At 43.8% G+C, this 20,690-nt stretch overlaps 1 long non-coding RNA gene across 3 annotated transcripts in view; it reads left to right on the top strand.

The window, feature by feature from the left end:
* Window positions 1-20,690, top strand: part of LOC144240133 (uncharacterized) — a 145,304-nt gene that overhangs the window by 74,693 nt on the left and 49,921 nt on the right. For all 3 annotated transcript variants that reach the window (XR_013337607.1, XR_013337608.1, XR_013337610.1), the window contains one exon: window positions 481-614. This is a non-coding gene — a long non-coding RNA (uncharacterized LOC144240133). The remainder of the gene's footprint in view (window positions 1-480; window positions 615-20,690) is intronic.

A 20,690-nucleotide genomic window follows, 5' to 3' on the forward strand; every position in this document is an offset into this window, starting at 1 on the left:
GCGGGAGTCAGATCAAATAATACAGAAAATGTGCCAAGATCCATCTTGCATATGCTGGGAGAGTTCTCTCTGACAAAATAACAGTGTTCTTGAGAGCTTCTGAATCATGAACGAGAGGGAAGCAGCTTAGCTCCAGGACACTGTGAGGAAATTTGGCAACAGAGCCTCTGAGAATTAGAATATGTGTGTGTGTACACACACACACATTCATACACATGTACTATATACTAACGCACGTATAATATTGTACTACATATTATGCAGTATTTATTATCATATATACACTATATATTACATATTATGCTATATATGTCTCTGTATATAAATTGTATTGTATGAATTTTGCAATGCCTCTTGGAGGAAGGCACGGAGCCACTGGCTCTCAGTGGCTGGGTGTAAATCACCGGCCAACGAAGTGATGCTTGTTTCAGGATTTGTCAGTCTCCTTCACTTCTTCCCTCTTCTTGGTTTCATCACTAGGTTCTGGCCGTCTTCCACCGCTACCAGAGCTCCAAGGAACCGAGCTGAGTTGTGGAGAAACAGCCTGCGGAAACTAGCCGGTTATTCTGACACGTCCTCCTCAGTGACGCCCGCCTCCCCCTTGGAGTTGAATGGTACTTTAATATTTTCAAAGTGTTTTCACATCTTTCATCTCATTCGATCCCTCTGATAGGCCTGTGAGGATTCAAGATTGAAAATGAGTCACAGCGAGGCTAAGTGGTTTGTCGTCCACTGTCCTCGAGGCAGGAGAAGAGCAGGGATTTGGCCCAGGTCGCCAGTGGTTCCCCACTTGACTCCCAGCCTGTCAACTGGCAACATTATCTGGCTTTAATGCTTCAGCCAGACTGAGGGAAGCAGTGTTTTTACAAACTGTGGGATGCAACCCAGCTGTAAAATCAGCTGAATGGGTGAAACCGTTTTTACAACTGAAATGGAATAGAATAGATATCAAAGCACATCTCATGTAGAGATAAGGATTGTTCAGTAAAACTTTAGGTGTAAGTAAGTATGCTACTATTTTGATGACCTGGTCTCTGGCTGTTGTATGGTCGAGAACAGATTCACATTCCTTTCCATGTGGAATTTTAGATGCTGTGATGCCTGAGTTTTTTATTTTTTTATTTTTTTAACGTTTATTTATTTTTAAGAGAGAGAGTTTGTGAGTGGGGGAGGCAGACAGAGAGGGAGACACAGAATCCAAAGCAGGCTCGAGGCTCTGAGATGTCAGCACAGAGCCTGACACAAGGCTTAAACCCACGAACCATGAGATCATGACCTGAGCCGAAGTCAGATGCTCAACTGACTGAGCCACCAAGACACCCCTTGGGTTTTAATGAGGTTAGATTTTAGCGACAGATTGTTGGGATGTGCTGCTCTTGCACATCTGATAATTCAGGGCAGGAATGCACTGCACAGATGACAGAACTTCCAATGTTCCTGTCATATTGGACTTAAAAAAAAACCCAACAACCCAAAACCCCAAACCTGAAGACTGTATATTCCTGCTTAGAAAGGCTAGAACCAGGGGCGCCTGGGTGGCTCCGTTGGTTAAGTGTCCGACTTCAGCTCAGGTCATGATCTCACCCTTTGTGGGTTGTAGCCCTGCGTTGGGCTCTGTGCTGACAGCTCAGAGCCTAGAGCCTGCTTTGGATCATGTGTCTCCCACTCTCTCTGCCCCTCCCCTGCATGCACTCTGTCTCTCTCAAGAATAAACATTAAAAAAAGAAAAAAAGAAAGACTAGAACCAAAAAGTCATAAGCCACTAGCTACTAGCACCATGCTAACATATGGCTTCAAAGAACAATAACTTTTTAATATTCTGCTCGGAGCATTTGACAAATAAATGAATGCATGGACCTCAGAGCAAGCAGGTGGAAGAGGCTATGCTCAGCAGAAACTCGGGGCAGGAAGTGGGCAGAAGTAGTTATAATTAAGGAAGTAAATATGACTTATGGCTGAGAAGGAGGCCAAGGTCAGTCTAGAGAGGGCTGTCTCATGATCAGGGGAGTCAGGAAGGGGCGGAGGAGTGTAGGACAGATCAGGACACAGTGACCACGAAGAAGAAAGGAGATTACTCAGGAACTGTTCCTAACAGGTGTTGTCTGGCGAGCTTACAGGCAGTTTCCATTGAATGTCTGGACCAATGATTACAAGTGTGAATGATTAAGTAGTCAATTTACACTGGGTCATTGAGAAAAACCAATAAAACGGAAGCCAATCAATCAAGAAAGGTGGTTAATAAATAATAAATAGACTTTTAACATGGAGTACTCAAATTGATTGCCTGTTTGCCTAACTTTTCTTGCAGATGTCCAGGGGGAGAATCGCGTACTCATAAATCATACTCAGTCAAAGACAGAATATTCTTTGAAGGATATAGTAGCTTCCATCTGTGGTTTTTACTGTGTATGCCAAGGTTTTCTCCTTTGTGGGATCTTACTTCTGAAATAGCAATGGAAGTCAATGGGAAAATGTGATGATTTACCAACATTTGTTTTACATAAAAAGAACCTCTCAACTGGCAACCTAAAAAACCAGTGACAATGAAGTCAATAACAATGGTGGACTGGTGATAGATTGTGTGTGCGTGTGAAGGAGAAGTAACAGTGCAGGAAGAGACAGAATGACTTGGGAGCTCTAGAGAAGTAGGGGCTGGGGGTGTGGCGACAGGAGCAGGCAGGGGAGAAATAGAGATAGATCCCTACAGACCAGAGAAAGGGCATGATTTCCCAGCAATGTCAGCCTTCTTCAGTCCTTCTGGCAACTTTTCCTCCCTCTGGCATTGAACTTCCCTACTTGAAACTTGAGGGCTCCCCCTAAAACCTTGATTCCTCTTCATCCAATCTGGCTTGATAAACCCAGATTCACATAAATAGCATAAAGCATTACTATATACATGAAATATATTAAAATAATACATAAATATGTACATATAAGTATATAAAATACACAGGTGCTCTATGGACCCCAAACCAACCCAGGTCTCTTACCAAAATGACAGTAGGGGTGTTGTGGCCACATATGTACACGTGGCCCATGATACCAACCTCTTCTGCTTTCAGTTGTATTTTCCTTCCCCTGTTGACCCTCTGGCTGGCTTCACTTTCTTCAGCTATGCTGAGCCCTCAAGATGATGGTAGTGGAGTTGACCAGGAGAAGGCCATGGTCATGTTTGGACTGGGTAGAGGGTTGGGGGAAGGCGGGGATGGGAGTGTTGAGTCGAAAGCAACAGCAATGCCAACTGGTACAGTGGTATCCTAAGTAATGGACTTTTAAATATGAGATCTTTGTCCTTGAGCTGTGCTTCATCATGGCATTCAAAGACAAGATAGCTGAGCATGGAGACGGCCAGATTCATGATCTGTGTCATGTACCCATGCCGTGTCCCGAATTCTCTCAGCTTTCACTGTCTCTAAAGACAGTGTCCTGACCAAGATTCCAAGCCTTTTTTGCTAACAGTGAGCCCTTGATGCATAAAAAATGCCCAAGTTAATTTTCTGAACATCTACCTTCAGCTTTCTCAGGTTGAAAAGCCATTCCCTGCTGTACAATTCCTTTGGCTAAATTCAAATCTTAGCTTGTGTTTTGTTTGCTTCCACCCTTTTCTAGTCAGTTTGGTTAGGTAACTCAATCACTTACAGCTGAAAGCCCTCATTTGCTTGCTCAGAAGGCTTTGAATGAGGGGAGAGAAGAATGAATCTAGGAGCAGTTTGTGACAGATATTAGACCTGTGAGCTGTGTGATTCCAACATTGTTCCCAACAATACAAATGTGGCTCGGTGGTCCAGATACGGCACAGTCTAATCCTAACCTGTCCCTTGAGGGATTCATGATTTAGGATATAGTCTGTGTCCAGTGGTAGAAGGCAAAGCTTCTTGCCCACGTTCCTGGGTGATTTTGTTAGTTACGTGCTCCTGATAATGTGCACAGGGGCATCTGCTCAAAATAGCACTGGATTCAAGAAGCAAGGAGCTGTCGAGAGGAATTCATCCATTTCCTACCCCACTGTGGAGACGCCTTCAGAAGCCACCTTGACTCCTCTCTCATCTTCCTCTCTAAAATATGAGGAGTTGTCTTAGGGTAGGACTGGCTCCAGAGAGCAGGAAGCCCAGTGAATCTGGGGCTCCCAGGCTGCTACTGTAGATGGGTAGTGCCAGAAAAGTGAGTACCAAGGTAAGTCATCAGAGGAAGATTCTGTGTAGGTAATGGCATTCAGGTACTTGTAGAATTCAGGCTTACTAATAAAGTGGGGAGAAGTAATTCCAGACAGAGTTGGATGCTGAGTAGGTGTATGGTTACTTGGTTGTACTGTCTCACATTGTTCTGTACAATTTTCTATATTATATCTCTCATAAGATTATTACAGTTTTGTTTGAGAGAGAGAGAGAGAAAGAAAGAATGAGTGATGGGAGTGGGGAAGGGCAGAGGGAGAGAGAGAGAATGTTAAGCAGGCTCCAGGCTCAGTGTGGAGCCTGGTGTGGGGCTTGATCCCATCACCCTGGGATCTTGACCTGAGCCAAAGTCAAGAGTAGGAAGCCCAAATGACTGAACCACCCAGGTGCCCCATTATAGTTTTGAATGCAGAGGTTTCTTAGAGTGAGTGACTCTTATTGTTTTCTATGGAACGTGCTAGATAAATACATGTACACTGATTGGCTAGCCTTTATTCGGATGGCAAAATGTCCTTCCCTCTGATTACAACTGACCTTAATTTTGACCTGTTGGGGCCAAGCTGCAGCCAGGAGCACTGCTAATTGATTGCTTTTCACTCGAATAGCTCCTATGAGATTAACCAGGCACATTTATTTATTATAAACCAATGTAGAATTCTGCTTCTTTTCACCTTCAGCTACCCAGCAGTCGTCAGGCGCCACTGACTCCAAGTCAGTTGCTGGGCCTCAAATTTATTGGCTGAGTAGTTGGCAACCTCTGGATGATCCCCGGTGAGCCAGTCACCCAGAACATGATTTTGAATTAAAAGTTTATATATGGCTTGGAAGGAACATGGCAGTCATGGCCATAGAGGCAGAGAGGGAGAAATGGTAGAGGTTGGTTTCTGGCGGTGATTGGGGTGGGGCATGGAGTGGAAATCTTTCCAGCTAGATGGAGAGCAAAGCTCAGCACATAAATATTTCACTGTGATGCTCATCTGAGATCAAGCTGCAACCTGGAGTTCTCCGATTCCTGAGAGGAGCTAGCAGATGGTGTGCTTGTTAGTGTTGATATGTTCAATTTAGAAGATGGGGGATGGAAGCAAACCCAGAATACCACTCTGAAGAGTTATGGGCCTGTGGGCCTATCTGAGCCCTCCTGGAATCATCCTTGTCATGGACATTGTTGGCCTTCTTGTTTTAGGGCATGGCATGAAGGAAATGGAGATTTTGGTGGTATGCAGGAATTTCACTTAGTGAGGATTAATTTCTTAAGAATTAGCCAGTCTGGAAAGCCTCTCCTGAGGAAACACGAAGTTGTTAACAGAGCTTAGTATCTTAAAGTGAATTTACTTATCTGATCACTTTTATTTCTTGGCAGGGCAAGGAGAAGGTGGCGGGTAGAGAGAATGGAGGGAAATTAATATTTACTATGACTTCTGATATGCTAGGCACTATGCTAGTAATAATACCCATGTACCTCATTGAATCCTCACAAATATGTGAAATAACATTCTTTGACCTCATAGGGAGAGGGTTGAGTTACCGACACTTCATTGTTGTTCAGTGTAGCTCTCTTTATTGGTTCAATTATTTTTATACCCTTTAATCTTATCCTCTATGCCCATTCCCCAATCTTCCTAATGGCAACCATTCTAATATGCTTGACATATGTCATTTTGTTTGTATTATTATTTTTTGGTGTTTATATTTATTTTTTAGGGGGGAGGGGCATAGAAAGAGAGGGAGAGAGAGAATCCCAAGCAGTCTCCATGCTGTCAGTGCAGAGCTGAATGTGGCGCTTCATTTTTTGAGATCATAACCTGAGCTGAAATCAAGAGTCAGACACTTGACCCGCTGAGCCACCCAGGTGCCTCTTGGTGTTTATATTTTAAATTTACATTAGTCATGCAGTATATATCCTGTTTCACTCTTTTTCTTACTACTATAAAAAAACTTTTTATTGTGCAAATATTTTAAACAGTTTCAAAAACTGAAAAGTGTGATGAACTCCACTGTGCCCATCTCTCCAAGTGAAGTGTACAGTTTGTACACAGAGTCAGGTTCAACTTGTGTCCACTTTTATTTCATCTCTAATCACCATCCATCCCCACTGTTCACAGATTACTTTGAGGTAAGTTCCATCATCATACTACATACCATTCCACTGATAAATATGTTGTATGTATCTCTAAAATATAACCATTAAATTACATAATCAATATATCATATTATCATACCTAAAAATTATAAATAATCAACTCTTCAGTCATAGTTCAAAATTTCCCAACTGTCTCATAATTTTTAAAACTTGTTTGAATCAAAATTCAAAAAAGGTTTACACATTGTGATTGGTTGATGGGTCTTTTGTCTCTTTAACCTATGGTTCTGCCCTCCATTTCTAAATAGTTATTTATTGAAGATCAGAGTATTTATCTTCATGAAGTTTTCCAAAGTCTGGATTCTGCCCACTGTATCCCTGTAGTGTTGCTTCCTGTGTTCTTCTTTCCTCTGTATTTCCTGTAAATTGGTAGTGAGACCTAGAAACTCAATCAGATTCAGGATTCGTGTGTGTGTGTGTGTGTGTGTGTGTGTGGCAAGAAATACTTCATAGGTGAAGTTATGGACTTCTATCAAGAGGCATCTAGTGTCTGGTTGTCTTTGTGATGTTAGCGGAGTTGATGATCAATGCCTAGGCCTATGATTTTATTAGAGGTTTCAGAATAATGATAATATAATTCTGTCATTCCTTCTTTATTTATTAGCTGGACTATTTCTATAAAGAGAAACTTAGTTACCTTGAGATACAGTTTGTATAGGAAAAGCAAGACAGTGCTTGATTCTTTCTTTTTATTTATCAATTTTCAAAATAATGAGCTAGTTTCCCTAAAGATAAATCAATAAATTTTTAAAAATAAGATTATAAACTCACATATTTAAATGTATTTGAGGGGCACTTGGGTGACTCAGTTCCTTGAATGTCTGACTCTTGATTTTGACTCAGGTTGTGACCCCAGGATCACAGGACAGAGCCTCGCATCAGGCTCTGCACTGAGCATGGGGCCTGCTTACGATTCTCTCTTTTCCTCTCCCTCTTTCCTCCCCCCCCTGCCCCGCCCTCTCTCCTACTTGTGTGTACTCTCTGTTCCTCAAATAAATAAATAAACACATTTGATTATTTCGATTGTTTGCGGTTATTTATACAGATACATTTAAATTATCCCATCTTTGGCAAATGGGAGCCTCTGTAAGGTTTTTGTTTGTTTGTTTGTTTCTTTTAGTCATTTTGGACACTACCTCATTAGTCTCTGACAGCTTCCTTGCTGCCTGGTATGATAAGATTTTCTTGGATCACCTTATGTATGTATCGCTCCAGACCTAGAGTCAGCCATTTCTTCAAGGAGCCCTCGTGCTGCTTAGTGGGAGATTGTATTCAGAGTCCACAGCCCTGGATGCTGGGTGCACTGTGTCTACACTTCATCTGTCTTGCTGTGCACGTCCAGTCTGCTGTTTCTAAGTGCTGCCCCATATTTCATGGTGTGCATTCTCTACCTGCACAAGCCTACTTCTATAATGGATGGCTGCCACCTTCCTGCTCCCACAAAACAATATCTTTGAACATGTCTCCTCATGGGCCCGTTGAGAATCTTTTTTTTTTTTAAAGGCCAGTGTTATTATCATCATTTAATTAGAGAGGTCACCAAGCAACTAGGATTGAGAAAGACAGTGGGGAAAGAGGGAGGGTTCAGAAAGGGGAGCTGAGGCCGCGGGCAGAGTGGAACAGCTTAGAGACCATGTTCCCCTGTGTGTCTCTGGAGTGGAGGTTTCTTGTTCTCCTGGGATCCTGGTATGGTGGGTTCTGGAGGAAGGACAGGGTGGGAGGTGATGGATCTGCATTGTCCCTGCTCCTCATGGCTGTTCTCCCACCCTTTCTTCATGAGTGAAAAACTCTCAGGACTCTAAAGCTCATGCCACTGGAGTATCTCACAGCTCTGTGGCTGTGTTTATTGTCTACATTTTGGGGTTCCTTCTGCACATCCAATAAGGGCTTTGGCAGGTGACCCCGAGTCTTTGCCATTCTGCTTCTTGCCATCATCCTGGTCAGCTTCATTATCCACATGGATGATGCACTCTGCACCACAGCCTCTCATCAACTCCATTCCAAGGTCAGAGAGAACAGCAAAGTCTCCTCTGTACCAACTCCATTCTAAGGTCAGAGAGAACAGCAAAGTCTTGGTGACTAGAAAGAAGGCAACTATGGGTATAGCATGAAATGTTGAGCCCTCAGCGCTAGATGAAGCCCCAGAGCTAGGTAAGGACCTCATCATTCAGCTTCTTAGGTCATATTAATATTATAGACCTGGCCTCTGTCCCAAGAGAAATAAGAAGCTACTGAAAGGGTTGTTTTTTTTTTAAATTTTTAATGTTTATTTATTTTGAGAGACAGAATGTGAGCAGAGGGAGGGGCAGAGAGGGAGGAGAGAAAATCCCAAGCAGGTGCTGTGCCGTCAGCTCAGAGCCCAATGTGGGGCTCAAGCCCACGAACCTGTGAGATCATGACCTAAACTGAAATCAAGATTCTGACGCTCAACCAACTGAACCACTCAGGTGCCCCCTGTAAGGTTTTAAATGCAGCATACAGGGTGTTATGGGTTGGTGATGGTGACATGATCAAATTTGTATTTTGAAAAGATCTCTGTGGCTACTGTCAGGCTTAAAAGTAAACCAGCCAGTTAGGGGCACCTGGATGGCTCAGTCAGTTAAGCGTCCAACTTTGGCTCAGGTCATGATCTCATGGTTTGTGAGTTTGAGCCCCACGTCGGGCTCTGTGCTGACAGCTCAGAGCTTGGAGCCTGCTTTAGATTCTGTGTCTCCCTCTCTCTCTACCCCTCCTCTGTTTCGGTTTGTCTCTTTCTGAAAAATAAACATTAAATAAATTTCAAAAAGAAATTTAAAAAATTAAAATTAAAATTAAAAGAATTTTAAAAAAGAAAACAGCCAAATGGGTTTAGTAGAGGAATGTAGTTCAGGACAAGGAAGCTATAGCAAAAGCCATAGGTAAGTCTAGAGATCAAAGGAGAGGAAGGTTATTTTATAGAGAAAAGGAGGAATTTGGAGGAGCCACTTTGAATAAAAGTCCACTGAAGGAAAACAAAAGTTCAGGGTGATGATTGTTTCTCATTGGCTGAGCTTGTTGCTAGGCGAGAAGAAATTCTTCCTCCTGCTGGAGTAGTGAATTTAGCTTCTTCCTATTGGGCCTGCAGTTGAGTGATGGGGAGCATGAGAGCTCCCTCTTCTGGCCTCCTGACTCCATTTTATTTATTTTTTAAAAAATATTTTCTATTATTTAAAAAATATTTAATTTCAGTACAGTTAACTTAGAGTGTTATACAGTGTATAATATAATGATTTAACAATTCTATACATTACTCAGGGCACAACAAAATAAGTGTATTCTTAATCCCCGTCACCGATTTCCTCCATCTCCCCACCCACCTACCCTCTGGTGACCATCAGTGTGTGCTCTACAGTTAAAGAGTCTGTTTTTTTGGTTTATCTCCTTTTTTTCCTTGTTTGTATGTTTTCCTAAATTCCACATATGAATGAAATCATATGATATTAGTATTTCTTTTTTTAAGAAAGTTATTTATCATTTATTTATATTGGGAGAGAGAGAAGGAGCAGGGGAGGGGCAGAGAGTGAGGGGAACAGAGGATGTGAAGTGGGCTTTGCATTGACAGCAGAAAGCTAGAAGCGGGGCTCGAACTCACAAACCTCAAGATTCTGATCTCCGTCAAATTCGTGCGCTTTAACTAACTGAGCTGTCCAGAGGCTCCTGGTATTTGTATTTCTCTGACTTATTTTGCTTAGCATTGTACTCAGTAGATTCATTTATCCTGTTTCAAATGACAAGATTTCATACTTTAAAAAAAAATGGCTGAATAATATACCATTGTAAAAATACCACATCGCCTTTATCCATTCATCTATCAATGGGCACTTGGGCTGCTTCCATAATTTGGCCACTGCAAAATATGCTGCAATAAACATAGGGGTGCATGTATCTTTCTGAATTAGTGTTTTTGTATTCTTTGTCTAAGTACCCCCTAGTGTGACTACTGTATCTATTTTTAATTTTTTGAGGAACCCCCAGACTCTTTTCCACAGTGGCTGCATGGCTACACCGATTTGCATTCTTTTTTCTCCACATCCTCGCCAACATGTGTTGTTTCTTGTGTTGTTGATTCTAGCCATTCTGACGGGTGTGAGGTGGTGTCCCACCATGGTTTTGACTTGCCTTTCTTTGACGATGAGTGATGTTGAGTATCTTTTCGTGTGTCTGTTGGCCATCTGTATGTCTTCTTTAGAAAAATGTCTGTTCATGTTTTCTGCCCATTTTTAAATTGGATTATTTGATATTTTTTGTGTTGAGTTTTATAAGTCCTTTATATATTTCAGATACTAACCTTTATTGGATATGCTCCTGACTCCATTTTAAATGAGGTTTCCTTTATTTAGTTTCACATCACCAAGTAGAGAATAGACTGGAACAAGACAGACAGACACAAGCTGGCCAGTGAGGAGGCTATTGCCATATCCCAGTGAGAGATGAGAGTGGCTTGGAGCAGGATAGAGACAAGTTGGTGGATGTGGGGGATCTTTAGGATATTGGGCCTCCAGAGATTTTGCTGGTTTGGAAATTGAAAGAAGGAGTGAGGGAGCAGTCAATGATGATTCCCATGTATTTAGTTTCCCAGACTGGATAGTGGCTGGGCCATTCCCTGGGCAAGAGACCATGTGGAGAGGGCCAGGCTTCAAGTCTGGTGGCGATGGAGGGGAGTGCTTGGGGGCCAGGGGACCATAGGTACTCTTTGGGATATTTTGAGTGCAAGAAGCCTTTGGAATAAGCCATAAAGATTTGGGTGGAGACTGGATGCTCAGGTCTGGAGCCAGAGGAGAGGCTAGGCTGTAGAGGGGAAGTTGGGGGTCAGGAGAATGCAGGTGGAAATGACGCTGTGGGCATGGCTGAGGCTGCCTGAGGAGAGAGATCAGGTGAGTCAGCAGAGGGCCTGGGCCCTGCTTGAGGGCACCCACACTTCGAGGTTGAGTTGAGGAAGGAATATCCTCAGGGGACAGAAGGAGCCACCAGAGACGCAGGAAGAGAAGCAGAGAGGAGGGTGTCATGGAGGCCACAGGAAGAACATATTTCAAGGAGAGAACCTCACTCTTCTGGGAGAAAGAGGGAGGTCAGGAAAGATGAGGGATGAAAAATGTCTGCTAAATGTAGCCATGCGGAGTCATGAGTAAGCTGAGAAAGAGCCATCTCGGTGAGGGGATGGGCTGGGCCCACGTGGGAGGTGAGGAGCCCAGGCACTGAGAAGATTCTGGAAAGAAGCTGCATGGAGGGTGGGTGACTAGAATGAGGCAGGTCCTTTCGTCCTGCCTTAGCCCGCCTTCCTGCTCCCTGCCGGGAATCTGACTGACCGTGACTGCTGGACAGCAGCAGTGGCGCCTCGGGACCTCAGTCCCAGCACCCTCAAGCCGTGGAGCCAGGGCCAGATGGCGCCCCCTCTGGATGTTAAATGCATGAGGAAAGTGCAACCTCGTGTGTTGTTCCCAGACGAAGACAATTTGTAACCCACAGAGAGTGTCACCTACATCATCTCACTTAATTTCCATGAGGCCTTTGGAGGTAGACAAGGAGACCAAAGTACAGAGAGGGTGAGGAACCAGGGCGACACACTTAAGTGGCAGAGCTGGGATTTTGTAAAAAAAATTATTTTTGAGAGAAAGAGAGAGAGAGGGAAAGAGTCCTCAAGCAGGCTGTGCTGTCGGCATAGATCCTGATGCGGGGCTCAAACCCACAAGCGGTGAGATCATGACCTGAGCCAAAATCAAGAGTCAGATGCTTAACTCACTGAGCCACCCAGGCACCCCAGAGCTGAGATTTGAAACGGGGTTTCATGGACACCCTCCTACACTGTTGGTGGGAAAGTAAACTGGTGCAGGCCCTCTGGAAAACAGTGTGGAGGTTCCTTAAAAAATTAACAATAGAACTCCCCNGGGACATGCACTGGGGAAACTCTTCCTCTGTGTGTTTCTCCTGCACTCTCACACACGACCACACTCATAGCACTTCTGACACCAGAGATATGGGGCTCCCCCCACCAAGCAGGTCTCTGTGACCCCAGCGGGTGTCCTACAATTTAACTCAATCCTGACACTGTTTGTTTGGAGACAGATCCCACGGGTTAAGGGCTCAGTCCTACAAGACTGCCCCCCTTCAGATGCCAAGCGAAAGTACTAAGTCCTGGGGCGCCTGGGTGGCTCAGTTGGTTAAGCGTCTGACTCTTGGTTTCGTTCAGGTCATGATCTCACAGTTGTGAGATCGAGCCCCAAATTGGGCTCTGCACGGAGTGTAGAGTCTGCTTAAGATTCTTGCTCTCCCTCTGCCCTTCTCCCCTGCTCACACTCTCACACACACACACTCTCTCAAATGAAAAATAATGATAAAAAAAGAAAGTGGATTGTCGTAGGCTACCCACAACTTCCGTCTGACTTAGCTACCAACCAGAGGTCTCCGTGGCCTCCTCCCTCCGTGGATTTGATTATTTGTGAGGGTGGCTCACAGAACTCAGAGAAACACTAATGGGTATCAGTTTATTAAAGGACATGATAAAGGAAACAGATGAACAGCCAGGTGAAGAGAAACACAAGGTAAGGTCTGGGAGGGTCCAGGGCGCGGGAACAAGTCTCGGTGGACTTGGGGTGCACGACCCCCCGTGGATGTGTTTGCTGGTTCTGGAATCTCTTTGACTCTTGTGCTTTTGGGGTTTGATGGTGGCCTCAACACATAAGCACGATTGATTTGACTCCCATTTTCAGCCCCTCTGCCTTCTCAAGAGAATGAAAATTGTAGGCTCTTCTAATCATGGCTTGGTCTTTCCAGGGACCAGCCCCCACCCAGGTGCCATCCAGGAGTTCACCCAAAGTTACCTCGTTAGAACAAAAGACACTCCTCTTACCCCCCAGGAAATGATAAAGGTTTTAAGACCTTATGCCAGGAACCAGGGGCAGAGACCAGTATACATTTTCTTGTTATCTCACAGGAGAATTAATGATACAATAATGCTAAGTCCTTTTTCATGAGGTAGGCATACAGTAGGTACTGAATACAAGCTTTGAAATACCTAACAACTCTTTGTATGCCTGATCCCTCCTGTGTTTTGTGGAGCCGGTGTCTGTGGTAGGGATACAGATAGTTGATATGAAAGGTTATTTCTAAAACATAAATTCTCCAGTTCCACTTGAGATGCACCGTGGTAGTTTATATACAAAACAATTTTCCAGCTTAGGATCACAGGGGAAAAGTGCTGAGATCAGAGAATCAGAACAGTCAGTGTGGGGGAATCAAACTCCATTTCCACGGCGGTAACCACCCGTCAGCCACAGTGAGGTGTGAGCATACTGGGAGGGAATTGTATTTCTTGCTGTTCTGTTCAGCGTGACGTCACTAAGGGTGATTGCAAAATCACCCGCTTCCAAGCAGACTAGAAAATCCGTCCAAGTGGTGCAAATGTTATTTAAAATCCTCGCCATCAGCCATGAGAAATTCCCTGCAGTCGCATCAAAGAATAGAATCATTTTCAGAGATGGTTTTTATTGCTAGGCTGTTATACAAACACGCTTTCACCCAAATAGAGCAAAGACTCAGCAATTTCCTGAAAATCAGAGCTTTGAAATCCCATTCCCCAGAATATTTATAATTACTGTTAGAGATCCACTTATCAACATTTCAGTATGCCTCTGAAGGGGGAAAGCCCAGCCAAGCAGCCACAAGCCCGTATCAACAATTAGTGGAGCTGCTACTTTTCCTTAATTTAATTAAAAATCTGATTTAATAAAGGAAGTTGGCTGATGGCTTGTACCTTTTTTAAAGATTGAATAAAACTTAGAATTTACTTAGGCCTTTACATTTTCATATTTTAAGTACTGATCTACTATATGTAGATAAAACTTGACATATGATAAGTAACAGGTAATCGTGTTTTCCTCACCAAAATATTTGGGTTAAAAAAAAAAACTAACACTCTTGTTATTTTTGTTTTCTGTTTTAATAATCCCCCATCTGTTTAGAACATATGAAATTCAGTTTATTCCACCACCATTCTGATCATGAGAGCTTGTTTTATAATGTGTCAATGACAAGTTTGCTGACACATATTTATGAAATCAGAGTGAAAAGTTGGGGTGATCTATGCATCTGGTGCTGTTGCTAATTTGCTGGTTTTTCTTGGTTAATTCTTCCAGTGGACACCTTTGCAGTTGGTAGGGGGGCTGAAATTCTTTCCACCATTTTAATTCTCTCATTAAAATGTTTTTTAAGTTTATTTGTTTATTTTGAGAGAAAGAGAGAGGGAGTAAGCAGGGGAGGGGCAGGAAGAGAGAAGGAGAGAGAGAGAATCGCAAGCAAGCTCTGCACTGTCAATGCAGAGCTTGATGTGGGGCCAGAACCCATGAACTTTGAGATCATGATCTCAGCTGAAATCAAGAGTTGGATACTTAACCAACTGAACCCCTCAGGGTCCCCCAAAGAATTCATTTTAGATTCAAATAAAAGTTACTATCTCTCTTCGTTAGATATCCTATGTATTAAAGATATATATATAATATATAATAATAATAATATATAATTATATATATATAATGTTTTATTTATTTTTGAAAGAGAGAGATAGAGACAGTGTGAGCAGGGGAAGTTCAGAGAGAGAGGGAGACACAGAATCCGAAGCAGGCTCCAGGCTCTGAGCTGTGAGCACAGAGCCTGACATGGAGCTCAAACCCATGAACCGTGAGATCAGGACTTGAGCCGAAGTTGGACGCTTAACCGACTGAACCACCCAGGCGCCCCAAAGATATCTTTTAAATGTTTGTTTATTTTTGAGAGAGAGAGAGACAGAATCGAGTGGGGGAGGAGCAGAGAGAGGGAGACACAGAATCTGAAGCAGGTTCCAGGCTCTGAGCTGTCAGTACAGAGCCTGATGTGGGGCTTGAACTCATGAACTCTGAGATCATGACCTGAGCCAAAGTCAGACGCTTAACCGATTGAGCCACCCAGGTGCCCCTAGATATCCTATGTATTTTAAATGGTACAACTCCCTGTAACAGTGGGATACACAGGATACAAAGAAATGGACAGTTCATATATTTATTAGGGGGATTAGAAAAGCTACACTCTATGCTTTAGCACCCACTGGGTGCTAGGAACTTTGGGTTTATTATCATGATCCTCTCAAGTCCATGAGGAAGGGTTATTGGCTGGGGAAAGTAAGGGTCAAGAGGCGTGAGGAAATTTGCCCAAGATTTCACCACTAAAGTGGCCAGAGACATTATTGTAAGATGATCCTACACTGCTGTTGTTTAACACAGAGGAGCTACTTACTGGTCAAAGTGAAAAGGAAATAAGAGAAAAAAGGATTGGAAAGGAAGAAATGAAACTGTTCATATATGATATAAATATCTACTTAGATAATCCAATAGGATCCACCATAGTAGAAGTAATAAGTGGGCTCAGCAAGATTTTGCTGGATATGAGATTATTTAAAAAAAAAATCAATGGGGGGGCATCTGGGTGGCTCATTTGGTTAAGCTTCCGACTCTTGATTTTGACTCAGGTCATGATCTCATGGTTCATGAGTTCAAGCCCCAGATCAGGCTCTACGCTGACAATGTGGAGCCTGGTTGGGATTCTCTCTCTTCCTTTCTCTCTCTGCCGTGCCTTGTATGCTCGCTCTCTCTCAAAAAAGAACACACGTATATAAAAAAAACCATGAGAGTGGTTAAGAGTGGCAGAGGTGTGTGTGCAAGTGTGATTAAGTAGGGAAAGAGATAAAAAAGGAAAAAAAAAACGAAACAAGAAAGGGGTTTGCACTAATCTGTGATGATAGCGCATCTTAACTGAGGAACCAGAGGGCATTTCTCTAGTTATAGGCTCAGATCTTTGAGACCAGATGGAGAAAGGCCTTGACCCAGACAAGTAGGAAACAACCATTCTGGAAAGGAGAAGCTTAGCAATTATAATTTCTAGGATGAGTAAGATCTGACAAAGCAATCAATGAGGAATATTTAGAATTTCAAAGAGCCAGAGGGACTGATCATAGGAAATGAAACCAAAGTTCCTTGACTGTTTTTTGTGTGTCAGACACTGCTAGACATTGTTTCATTTAATGCTGACACTAACCGCCAATGTTTGCTCCTATTTTATAGATGAGAAAATCGAGTTTGGGAAAATGTCTTTTTCACTTAGGATTGATTTTAGCTACAGATGCCAGTGGCTTGGACCCATAGTGCATTTTAAATTAGAGCACTGGGTGTTATTTAGAAACCAACTTGACAATAAAGTATTTAAAAAAAAATTTCATTAGCAAGAATTTTAGAAGTAGGTGGTCTCAAGATTGTTCAGAGGCCCAACGAGATCATCAAAGACACTGTCTCTGCCTTTCTGCTGCTGTCCTCAGTGTAAGGGCTCGTGTCCTGGGCTAGTCTCCTGTTATAGCTTCTGGTGTCCCAGCCTCACCTGAGGGCCTCTAAAGCAAGATGTCAGAGAAGAGGCAAATGCTTTTGTTCTCACAAGCCCCTCTGTTACCATCGAGGGAGAGAAACCTTTCTTGGAAATCCTCAGCAGCCTTTCCAGAACTAGATCATGTGTCCACATTTAAACCAATTGCTGGAAAAAGAGAATACTGGCCATGATTATTTTAGGAATGGGTGTGTGACGTACGTGTATCTAATGAGATACAATTTGGGGACTTGTGTTAGAGCTCTTGTATACTATCTATTAGGGTTGCCGAGAGGGTAGGATCTCCCAGTTTGGGGCTGGGGCTTTGGCCCGCCATCTTGCCACCATGATATGCAGAGAGAACCTTCCAGAGAATGTGTCCAGTGTGCAGGAAAGCAGAGGTAGGAGACAGAGTAAGATCTCAATGGTGACACAGTTCCCTGAGTGAGGGAACTGCTGTCACTTGCTACTGGACTTCTTATAAAAGAAAACTTACTGCAGATACAACCCCATGCTAATGTAATCATAATTATTGCCATTCAGGAGTATTGGAAGTGAATATCTATATTAGTCAGGATTCTTCTGAGAAATAAAAAGGAGATATATATCTTCTCTGTTGAATAGGGCAAGAGAGACAGATTTGTCGTAAGGAACTGGCCCGTGACATTGTGGTGGCTAAAAAGTCTGACATTTGCAGGGCAAGCTGGGAGGCTGCAAACTGAGGCAAGAGTTGGTGTTGCAGTCCTGAGTCCAAGGCTGGAAACTCAGGTGGAATTGCCATGTTGCACTCTAGAGGAAGAATTCCTTTTTCTTTGGGGGACCTCAGTCTGGACTTAAGGTCTCCAACTGATTGGTTGAGGCCCACACTATGAAGGTAAATGTGCCTTACTCAGAATCTACTGTTAATCGCATCTAGGGGCACCTGGGTGGCTCAGTCATCTAAGTGTCCGACTTTGGCTCAGGTCATGATCTCACAGTTTGTGGGTTCAAGCCCCATGTCGGCCTCTATGCTGACAGCTGAGAGCCTGGAGCCTGCTTCAGATTCTGTGTCTCCCTCTCTTTCTGCCCCCCCCTCCCCCAACTGTACTCTGTCTCTCAAAAAATTTTTTTAAAAAATGTTAATCGCATCTAATACCTTCACAGCAACATCTACACAGATGNAACTGTACTCTGTCTCTCAAAAAATTTTTTAAAAAAATGTTAATCGCATCTAATACCTTCACAGCAACATCTACACAGATGTATGGCTGAACAGCTGGACACCATCTCCTGGTCAAGTTGATGCGTGCAAGTAACCATCATGGAGCACCTGGGTGGCTCAGTCACTTAAGTATCCTACTTCAGCTCGGGTAATGATACCATGGTTTGTGAGTTCGGGCCCGTTGTCGGGCTCTGTACTGACAGCTCAGAGCCGGGAGCCTGCTTCAGATTCTGTGCCCACCTCTCTCTCTGCCCCTCCGCTGCTCATGCTCTGTCTCTCTCTCAAAAATAAACAAACATTTAAAAATTTTAAAAAAAGTAACCACCACGATATAGGCTATTATAGGCTGAGTCCCTGCCCCTCCACCCCCAGTTCATGTGTTGAAGTCCTAACCTCCCGTACCTCATTATCTCCAACCGTACTTGGAATAATGTCTGTGAAGAGGTAATTAAGTTAAAATGAAGTCTTTAGGGTGGATCCTAATCCATTATGACCGGTGTTCTGATGAGAGGATTCGGAAAAGACGCGTGCTCACAGAGGAAGAACTGAACCCTAGAGTGAACACCAAGTGAGGAGGCAGCCATTTGCCAGTGAAGGAGAGAAGCCTCAGAAGAAGCCAGGCCTGCTGACCTTGACCTTGGACTTCTAGCCTCCAGACTATGAGACAATACATATGTGTAGTTGAAGCCTCCCACTCTGTGGTACTGTGATATGGCCGTACTGGGGACCTAACATAATATCACACAGAACTGAGAAGAATATGCAGGATTTCTGGGAGCAGCTGGGAGGGGGTGAGGAGAGGGACAGAAAATGGGATTGGATATTCCAGACCCACTGGGTCCCCTCAGGGGTCCAGGTGACAGGAACTCTCTGCTAAGGAGGAGGGCTCACATTGTCGGGGTTCTGTGAACCCTGGCTGAATGGGAAGCCCCCTCCTACCCACCCAGCAGGTGCTGGGAGCCTGGGCTTGGAAAAATCTGGGGTTTCTTGGCTTAGGGCTAAGATAGCCTCTTGCTTTTCAGAGTGGGAGATGCCTCTCTTTGCTGTAGGGAGGAAGGGGCTTCTCCCAAGTCCAGGGCTGACCTTATGTGGGGAGAGACCCAGTAAATACTGCTCTCCCTACCCATCTTTCCTGGGTGGGCTTGACGTCCACTCATTAGTTTCACACAGGTGAACAAGCATGGCAGATGTGTGTATATTTGATCAGTCATTTACACCTTACTAAAGTAAAATTGCAAATCTGGCTTGCTTAGTTACAACTAGCTAAAAAGTGCACAGGAAAGGAGGGCCTCACCCCCAATGGCCTTGGGATGGGAGCAGTCCCTGTTCCTGAAGGGAGCTTGCTGTCTCCCTCTCTGTGCAGCAACAAACAGGGCCAGCCCTGGGCCCCATGATTCCCCAGCTTCAGCCTGACCCCTCTCCCTCCATTCCCCAAGGCTCCCCATCTCCCTTTGTGTATCCTGCGGTGAGCTATTCAGAAACCTAGAGAAGTTTCAGGATGACCTTATATGGATGAAAGGAGATGGGCTGAGGTTAAAAACCAAAACCCAAAAAACATTCTCCTTCCTGGCTGGCCCAGACCCCCCACCCCCGGGGGGGATTTGTGGGAACTCTAATGGCGGCATGGAATGTTCCCTGAGCACCCCTTGGGAAGGGGCATGTTCTGTGCTTCCCAGATATTTCTCATCTTGCTTAGTCTACAAAACACCTCATGACAACAGCATTCTTCTTCTCTCTGTTCTACATTAAGGAAACTGAGGCTCAGAGAGGTATGTTCAAGGTCAATGTCTGGATCAGAATCGTCACTCGGGTCTGCCCCCAAGCACTGCTAGGCTTCATCCTCTACCCAGACTTGCTGAGAGAGGATCACAGGGCCACAGTAGACCTCAGGGAGGTGAGATCTGGTGGCATAGGTGGGAGGAGAGAGGGGTCAGTAGTGGCGAAATGACTTGGCCAAGGACCCATAGCTGTTAAGTGACCAAGTAGTCTCTACCTGTGTTGACACAGCAGACTTGGAGCCCCCACTCCAAACTGGTCTCTGAGCTCTGTGTGACCAGGGCAGGACCTGACAGTGTCCCCAGATGATTCCGATCTGTCGCCATGACAAGCTTCCAAAGCAGGAGGGAAAAGATCATGGAGGATGGACCACAAAGACTAGGATTATTTTTGTCATCTCTTAATTAGGTATAAAATAAAACTAGATAAAACTGTTTATGCTTACAGCTCTTATACACCTATAACCTCCCCCCCTTCCAAATTTATAAACTAAAGGCAAAAGAAAGCACATAGGCACAGCATCTAAATAAACAGTGTTATATTTATGGGATTTATGGTCAGGCTCTACCAAAACTAAATCACGATTGCTGGCTTAATAATGGAAAGACGTAGCCTCGGGTCTAGTTTCTGTATTTCCACTTTCATATTACCAATGCAATGACTCTCTCTTCTCCTAAGAATAAGTCACAAATGGTATCAGTCATACCCAAGCTGTATTTGCTAGTGCTAGACAATCATACACTGTAACCACCATGAGCCAGTGAGCAATTCCCAGTTGCTGATTTTAATGAAGTTTTAATGAAGTGAATCATTATTTTAATGATCTGTAGATCATTCACGTTCACTAAAAGATATGGTTAGCCTTACTAAAGTTTAATTTATTTAATTTATTTTATTTTATATTATTTTATTTTAGAGGAAGAGGGTGTGAGCTGGGGAGAGGGACAGAGGGAGGGGGAGAGAGAGAGAGAGAGAGAGAGAGAGAGAGAGAGAGAGAGAGAGT

Source organism: Crocuta crocuta, unplaced genomic scaffold (genome assembly GCF_008692635.1).
Source record: "Crocuta crocuta isolate KB4526 unplaced genomic scaffold, BGI_CrCroc_1.0 scaffold7, whole genome shotgun sequence".
In the NCBI taxonomy this organism is placed as follows: domain Eukaryota; kingdom Metazoa; phylum Chordata; class Mammalia; order Carnivora; family Hyaenidae; genus Crocuta; species Crocuta crocuta.